Genomic DNA, 9434 nt, shown 5'->3' on the forward strand with positions numbered 1-9434 from the left:
TATAAAAAGGCCCTTTGTTCGCATTATTGCTATAAGTAGTACTACTACGCCTAAGAAGTTGTATATAAATTTCCGATAGAAGTTAGTGAAACTAAGGAAGGCTTATACATCCTTAATGTAGTTAGGGGCTTACTATTTAGTAATTATGCGTACCTTCTCGGGGTCTATATAGACACCTTTAGTAGTAACAATTAGTCTAAGGTATTTTACTTCTATAACTAAGAATTCGCATTTCTTTAAATTAATATAAAGTCCTACGTCCCTAAGGCGCTATAGGACCTTTTAAATATATTTAGTATACTTAGAGGGGTTATCGCTATAAATAAGTATATCGTCCAGGTACGCAGAGTAGAAGTCGTTAAGGTAGTCCCGTAAGGCGTTATTAATATAGCTTTAGAAGGTGCCTAGGCCGTTATATACGCTAAAGGGCATAACAGTATATTTAAATTGGCTAAAGCGTAATGCGAATGCGGTTTTCTATTCGTTACCTTCCCGTATTTAAAGATAGTTAAAGGCGGCAATAATATTAAGCTTAGTATAGATTTTAGCTTAACTAAGCCGCTTAAGGGTCTTACGTATAAGCGGTACTGGGTATTAGTTTTTAATCGTAATAGCGTTAAGTCCTCTATAGTTAACATAGAATTGGATACCTCCTCTTAGCTTCTTAGCGAGAAGGATAGGGGTAGCTGCTAGTAATATACTAGGACGAATAAATCCTTTATTAAGGTGCTCGTTAATATACTTTTTTATAACTAAAAGCTTATCTTTTAATATTAGGTAAGGTCTCTTATAAGGTAGCATTTTTCCTTATTTAATGTTAATGGTATAGTTATTAGGTTAATATGGGGGGAGTATATCTACGCTTTTTTATAAGCACATATCGGTAAAGTCATGGTACCTCTTAGGGAGGAGCTTACGGAGTTCTTCGTTAGTAAGTCCTTTTTTAAGCTTTATAAACTTCTTAAAGTCTAAAGGTAAAAGTCCATAGAGTTCCATAGGGGCGTTATCTTCTAAAAGGTTAACTATATCTATCCTATTACTATAAAGGACGTAGTCCTATTATTTATTAAGCTTATATAGTCGTAATCAGGAAGCTACAGCAACGGTCTAGCCTTTTTTACATACTATACGGTAGAAGGCCAGGGCACTTATATAGTAGCAGTTAATTATAAGTAGGGTAATAAGGGGTTCCTTAGGTTAATATCCTAGGGAGTAAATAGAGGCGGCTAGGCTATACCCTAGGCAAGTCTCTCTATAGTATTTAGAGTTAAAGATTACTTCTCTCTTCTTCTAGTTAATAGCGGGGTTGTGTTATTTAAGCCAGTTTATTCTAAGGATAATAGGGTAGTTAGCAAGTAGTATAATATAGGCCCAGAGTTCTTCCTAGTGCCCATTTATATCTAGGTGGAGTTATACTATATAGGTAATCTTTTATGCGGTATAATTACCATTAGCGAGTTATAGGGCGCGGGCTTTAGTAAGGGGTAAGGTAGGTAGGTTATAAGTACGTACAAATTAGGTATCTATAAATTTATTAGTAGCTCCACAATTAATTATAGAACGGCTTTTATATTATTTTTTAGCAGTAGTTCCTATTATAGGTAAAACTATTTATTTCCGTCTATTTATCTTTATAGAGTTATCTATTAAGCAAGCCAATATATAGATCCCTCCGTTGTTAGGGCGTCCCAACCCGCGACTTAGGGCTAGAACTTAGCGTTTTCCGTTTCCGTATCCGACTCTACCGCTATTACTACATCTTCGTCTTATATAGTAGTAGCGCATAGCAACGTATTTAGTGTTTAGGGTATTAGGTTAAATATTAGGCGGCGGCTACTAAACCTAGCCATTAGGCAGTTTAGGTTATCGCAATAATAGCCTTCTTAACGGCATCTATAGCAGCGTCCTAGTTTCCGGAGTAGCTTGCGCTCTCCATCTAGGAGTTTCTATGGGAAGGTTAGTATAAAGAAATTAATATTAGTTCTAGTAGTACTTAAGGTAGTAGGCATTAGTAGCTTAGTATATATAGGTTTAGTAGGCCTAGGGGGCTTCTATAGAGAGGTCTTTAGGTAAAAGTTAGTAGTAGTAATCTAATTTAGTCGTCGTTTAATCTTCTGTAGAGCTGCTACTATATTATAAACATTATTATAGTTATAGCTGGCGGCTACGTAACTAAGGCAATAAGTAACTTTTTTAAGGAGGTCCTCCTAGTCTTTAGTATTATCTTAGGTGAGGGCTCTAGTGTATTCCTAGAATTTAATATAGAATTCATTAAATAATTTAGTAGGGCTTATCTTTAGGGCACGTAGTTTAGCTCGGTTAGTGGCCAATAGGTTATAGTTACGGTATATTAGGTTAAGATTGTTAAGGACTTCTTAGTGGGACTACTACTTCCGGGGGCTACTAGTTTCCTATTAGGCGAAGAGTCTGTTAAATAGTATACCCTTTATTTATCCAATAATATAGCCGATCTTAGTGTCTTCTATAGGAAAAAGGCAGGCGCTCTAAGTTAGTTTCTCGCGGATTTATATCTTCCAGTGGCTGTATTTCTTATAGTTTCCCTAGAAGACTAGGGGATTAGGGTAGCATATATTAGACCCTACGGTAGCAGTTTAAGTCCAATTATTATGGCTTTTATTATTGCTGCTTTAGTAGGGGTTCCTGTTAGGTAAAGCTACTTAGCGCTAGCCCTTTATTAAGTGTTAAGTAGGTAAAGTTGCCGGGGGCGTAGAGACTTAGGTGGCGTTATATATAGTAGAGAGGTATCTAGCGTTATTACGAATATGCTCATTAAGCTAAGATTATAGGTATTTAATTATGCCTTCTCTTTTAGTGACTATAGCAATTAGTACAATCTTAGCCTTCTTTAACTATTGGACGTCGCGTTTAGACACGCGGAGGTTATCTTTAGTTTCTTAACGTATGTTATTAGCGAGCGCCTTATAAGCTTATAGGTCTTAGATAATATTATAATCTTAGGTAGCACGCATCTTGGCTTATATAAGCTTTAGGTAATAGTTCTATAGAAGGCGGTAGTATTTATTAGGGTCTTATGCTACCATTTTTGCAAACGTCTCGGCGTCTTATATTTTAATTTTAATAGATAGTAGCCCTTCCGTTTGCTTGTCCGTAGTTATATAGTTAATAAAAGATAAGACATTATCAGTGTCCGTCTCCTTAGGGGTTAAGGCTAGGGCTAATAAATCGAATTCTCCTGGGATTAATTGGCGTCGTAGGTTAGGTATAGGTATTAGATTATTCTTTAGGTTTAATATAGTAGCTAGTAAGGGATATCGTCTTACTATCATGGGTTCCTTAAAAGTATAAAGTGAGGTAATTCGTAGACACGCTGCTTCTGGCAGCGCCTGCAGTATTATAAAGACGTAGAATTAGTCGTAGGCTAAGCGTCGGTAGTAAAAAAGGCGTAACGTAATGTTATGGGACGGGGGCAGTGGCTATAAAGCGTATGTATTCGAGGAGTCTACAAGACGTTACGCGATCGATCGTAAGGGTCGAGGGCGTAAGGAGGTGATATACCTACGCGTAGCTGACATAAGCTGTACGCGAGGTGTACGCGAGAGCACGGGGCTCTCCTATAGAGGCCCCTGCGGTGGGGTTCCGTAATAATAGGACTATAAAATAGAGCTAGAACTAGGAACGAGTTTAAGGTTCTACCCAACTTATAAGTTAATAGAAAAAGAGTTATAGGCACTTAAGGAGTTTGTCTAGGAAAATCTTTAAAAAGGATATATTAGACCATTATAGTTATTAGCAGGATATCCAGTACTATTCGTACCAAAGAAGAATGGAAAACTTAGGCTATACATTAACTATAGATAGTTAAATAGCATTACTAGAAAGGATAGGTATCCTTTACCCTTAATTAGTGAAATTTAAGACAGGATTAGTAATGCGTAAATCTTTATAAAGATAGATCTAAGATAGGCGTACCATTAGATTAGAATTAAGGAAGGCGATAAATAAAAGGCAGCCTTTAGGTTAAAGGAAGGACTATATAAACTACTAGTTATACAATTCGGGCTTATAAATGCACTAGCAACGTTTTAAAAACGTATTAATAATATATTAAGAGAATACTTGGATGAATTTGTTATAGTATACCTTAATAATAATATTATCTACTTAATAAGTAAGGAAGAATATGGAGAATATATTAAATGGGTCTTAAAAAGACTATAAGAAGAATAGATGCTAGTAGTAATTAAGAAATGCGAATTCTTTACTAAGAAGATAAATTTTATTAGATTTATTATTAAACTAGGCTAACTTAGTATAGATCCAAAGAAGATTAAGGCTATAGTAAATTAGAAAATGTAATATAGTCAAGGTTATTTCTAGGGTTCTATAACTACTGCAAAAGGGTTATAGCTTAATAGTTAAAGGATATTAAGCTACTTACAAAATTAATAAAGAAGGAAGAACTATAGGTATAGGGAGAGGAATAAAAGGAACTATTTAAGAAAGTTAAATAGTTGTTTACCTAGGAGCTAGTTCTTAAAATCTATTAACTATAGTTAGAGATAGTGGTTAAGACGGATATATTAGATTATGCATTAAGAGCGTACTTCTTATAGAAATATAAAGATAGATAGCACCTAGTGGCATACTATAGTTAAAAGATAATACCACTAGAACTAAACTATGACATCTATAATAAGGAGTTATTAGGTATAGTTATAGCACTAAAAAAATTAAGATTATTCTTATAAGGTATAAAAAAACTATTTATAGTTAAAATGAATTATAAGAACCTAACGGGGTTCCTAATAATAAAAGAACTTAATTATAGATAGGTTAGATAGGCGGAGATGCTTACAGAATACTATTTTAAGATTTAGTATACTAAGGGTATAGAGAATACACAAGCAGACGCTCTAAGTAGAAAGGCTAAACTATAAAATAATAAAAAGCTATTAGGGGCTTTATTGCAAAGGGATATAGACAGATTAATTAGGTATAATTATCTAAAGATCGCAGTAATATAAGAAGAAAAGACCTATAAATTACTAGAAAGTAATTAGATATAAAAAATCCTAGACGTATAAATAGAGGATTTAGACTTAGAGTAGTACAAAAATTAAAAAGTAATATATGTACTAAGATCTATTGCAAAGGAGTTTATTAAGTTATTTTATAAGGGACTAACTTAAGGACACAACGGAGCTATAGGCTTAGTGNTAAGACTTTAAGAGGAGTATATTATTAATAGAATCTAGGGACTAGCTAGGTAAGTTATAAAAGAATATTTAGATTGCTAAAGGAATAAATTAATAAGGCATAAGCTATATAAAGAGCTATAACCTATTAAAATACTAGAGAGACTATGGGAGGTTATATTATGGGACTTTATTATTAAGTTACTAAAGTTAAGAGATCCTATTACTAGGTAAGATTACAACGCAATCTTAGTAATAGTAGATAAGCTTATAAAGTAGGGATACTTTATAGCATATTTAGAAGAAATATTAGCGGAAGATATCGCTAAAATCTATATTAAAGAAGTATTTATAAGATATAGAGCACTAAGTAAGATTATATTAGACAGAGATTTAAGATTTATAGTAGTATTCTAGGAAGTGTTCTTAGTAGAGTAAGGAGTTTAAGCAGCAACTTCTACCGTATATTATCTATAGATAGACGGTTAAACGGAAAGATTAAATTAGACACTAGAATAATATCTAAGGCATTATATTAATTATGCATAGAATAATTAATAATAATTCATTGCTTAACGTCCGATTTGGATCCCTATTGGGCCCACGCGGACTACTCCTTATATACATATGGGGAGAAAACTCTATTTAAGAAAACCCCGTGATCTATCTCCCCGCCTTTTAAGACTCGCCTATAAGGCGCCTGCGAGTCGCCTATAGTGCTCCTACTTCCTTACTTTTTAACCTCCTTAGAAACCACTGCTGCCGTAATAAGCCTACGGACGCGCTAGTATCGTAAACTTTACTCTACTACTGTAGAGTTATTAGGGGGCACCCGTTGCTCGCCCCTCTGCCCTCTATTGCTATTTCCTTTATAACCCGGAACTGGTTTAGTATATTTTAGCTAATAAGCTACTAAGTAACCGCCTTAAGGCCTTTTTGTATTAAGAGCAGTGTATTATAGTTCTCTATACTAGCTACTAAGAGTATTACTTCTTAGTTGGTATGTAAGGGGCATAACAGTATTATATATTTTAGTGTCTATCTTAGCTAGCTACATTCGCACCTTAGGCTACCTACTAGGACACCTACCTAGTAAAGCCAGTCTTTTAGTTCTATTATTTCTGTTCTTAAGAGTGTTGCCATTATATTTTCTGCCTTTATTAGGCCTTCTCGGAGCCCTAAAGTATTTACCCCCTATAGCGTTAACCATACTACGGCTTAGGTTCCTCTTGCCTTAGTTAGCCTCTATACCTTTAACTCTTATATACCTCTCTAGCGTTGGTCTAGTCAGTGTTATATTATGGTAGATAGTTTCCTAGCGTTTTTTTATGCTCTACTTTAGCCCCTTTCTCTTTCTTGCTGTTGTCTTTACTAGCCTTTTATACGTCTCCCTTCCTCCTCTATATAGGCCTGGGCCCTAAAGCAGCACCATTTTTCTTTAGCTTTCTTTACCTATTTCTCTAATATATCTTCCCTACTTTAGGGTTATTGGTTTGTTCTCCTATAGGGCACCCTAAGGTCCCTCTATAGTTTATTTAGGCGTGTTTTGATATACTTTATAATATTAGAGTTACGTTTATTTTATATCCTTTATATTGCGGCGGCTTTAATATATAGTTATAGGGGGGGAATATTGGCTTCCCTTTTAAGCAGTGCTGTAGCCGTTCGCTTATATCCGCCTATTATACTTTAGAGGTAGGCTGTTTAGACCTTTTGGAGTGGTTTAAGGAGCGACTTAGGGGGGCCTTTCTTAGATTCTCTAGTGGCCTAAATACTGGACCTATACGTCATGGTTAGCCGGACAACTGCTATATATAGTAGGCGTAACCTCTGGAAGCATGGACCCTATATAGAATTAACGATTCTAGATAATGTAATATACTATACTTGGCCCTTATGGGCCGCTTGGGCCGCATATACGCTCTACTGGAGCTTGCTATCTACCTATACTCCTAGTACCCTTAGGCCCTGAACTAGTTAACCCCTAAAGCCTTAGATATAAATTATATACTAAAGATCTGTAGATTAATTGCGTTTTCTTATAAAATGGATTAGCTAGTACTTCTCTGGTAAGAATTAGACTCTATATCGTCTTGCCCATTCTATATATATATTATAAGCTTTCTCTAGTGTTCTGCAATTCTCTGCGGCTATTAGCCCGTATATAATTAGATTTATATTATTAATAAAGCCTATCCCCTAGGTCGCCCCTTCCTTAAAGGAGTCTAGTAGGTTGCTTATAAAGAAAAGGAAGAGTATAGGTAAGAGGGGTGATCCTTATAGTATTCCTGTTGTAACTATAATAGGGGGGCTCTGGTATCTGCTAAAGACTAGTAATATCTCTTTCTAACCTATAAACCCTTAGACAAATTATATAATCCATTTTAAGAAGCCTTTTGCCATAAGGATATATAAGAGACGCTTATAGGGTATATTATTATAGGCGCCACTAATATCTAAGCTAAGCATTAATACTATAAGGTCCCTTCGCATTGCCTATGCAGATTTAATAGTGGTAGCGAGTAGCGTAAGTGCTGATAGTGTTAAGCGGTTCTTTCTTGCCCCTATTTGGCTTTATAGTAGTAGGGCGTATTCCTTAGCCGTGTCTGCTATATAGTCCGCTATTACCCTTTCTAAGATCTTACTAAGGGTGTTTTCTAAGGCAATAGGGCGGTAGCTTCCTGGGATTAAGTAATCTGCTTTACCTTCTTTTTATAGAATAACCGTCGTTATAGATCTTCCGAGTCGCGGGTAGTAACCTATAGTAAAGCACGCTCTAGCTATATCTGTAAGCCAAGATACTATAAGTAGTCTATAGGTCTTTAAGGCCTCATTTAGAATCCTATCTGGTCCTAGTACTATGTTATTTAAAAGGCGGCTAATAGTTTTAGCCATTTCCTCTATTATTATGTCGCTGTTAACCCGTAGGCGAGTTACCGGTATATTACCCGTAATATCACTAAGGTCTGCTAGAGCCGGTTAGGGGAAAAACCTTTCTATAAGGATCTTTACCTTTTCATTGTTGTTATTAGTAGCCTGTAATTCCCCTGCTCTTTAAAGGGGCGGTAGGTAAGGGTCTTCTACTAGGCGCCCTACTTTTTTCTTTACCTATTTTGCTATAGCTTAAAGGCCCTTATTATAGGGGAGGCTTAGGTTAGAAGTGTACTTATTTATAAACCATCTCTAGTTATTTCTTGCCTTTTTTTTTAGGGTATTCTTTAACTGGTTTCTTATGTCTTTATATTATCTTTTGTCTTTAGGGTTGTGGCTGCTTATATATTTTCTTTTTGCTTGTTATTAGCTGGCGATAAGAACCGCGTATTATGCGGACTATGCGTGTCGCGCGTAGGGGCCCGGTTTTAAGACTAGGCAGTACTCTTCTAGCTTGTTTTTAATTACTGCCTAGATCTTTTTTAGTCTTTAGTTGATTTCCTTAGGGGTAGCTAATAAGCCTTACTTATTTGGTACTGGGTGGATTTTTTCTAGGCCTTAAAGTTGTTATTTAACTATATTAAGGAAGCTATCTATCTTAAGCTTTCTTATTGCGTATCTTTTACTATTTAGTTACGCCTTAATATCTAGATCTAGCTATATTTGGATGGGGATATGGTCTAAAGTGAGTACCTATTCTTCTTTAGGGTTATATCTTTTAAGTCTCTAGTATAGGCCTTCGTCTATAAATGTAAGATTAATTGTATTTTTGGCGGTGCCTCGTTACTATGTAATTGCTCCTAGGGGGGTGGCTAGCTTAAGGCCCTAGATGTCTATAGCTCTTAGTAGGCACTCTACCTATTGTTTAGCAGCAATATAGATACCCCCCTATCGCGGGTAGTAGAGGTTTATATCTCCTAATAGGATAGACTCTATGCCTTTGGTTTCTAGCAAGCTTATTACTAATATAATGTTCTCTATTTATAGGACCCCTTCGACCCTAGGGTTATATATATTAATAATCTATACTAGTCCCCTATATATCTAGATTGTTATAACTGCAATATCTAGGTTAACTACTTGCTATAACTATAAGGATAGGCTAATAGCTTTGCTAATTATAAAGCACACGCGCGTGGCTGCTTTTGGTTTATATAGGAGCTGGAATCCTTAGGGGCAGTATGTTAATTATATATAGGTATTATAGTACGGCTCTTATATAGCGAGGATATGGTATTTCTCTAGGTCTAGGCTGTCTAGTAAGGGCCTAGCGAGACGGTGGTTTGTATTGCCGCAGTTATATTGTATAATAGATAGGTAGCGGAC

The sequence above is a fragment of the Cenococcum geophilum genome (assembly GCF_001692895.1).
Source record: "Cenococcum geophilum 1.58 unplaced genomic scaffold K441scaffold_27, whole genome shotgun sequence".
Classification (NCBI taxonomy): Eukaryota; Fungi; Ascomycota; class Dothideomycetes; order Gloniales; family Gloniaceae; genus Cenococcum; species Cenococcum geophilum.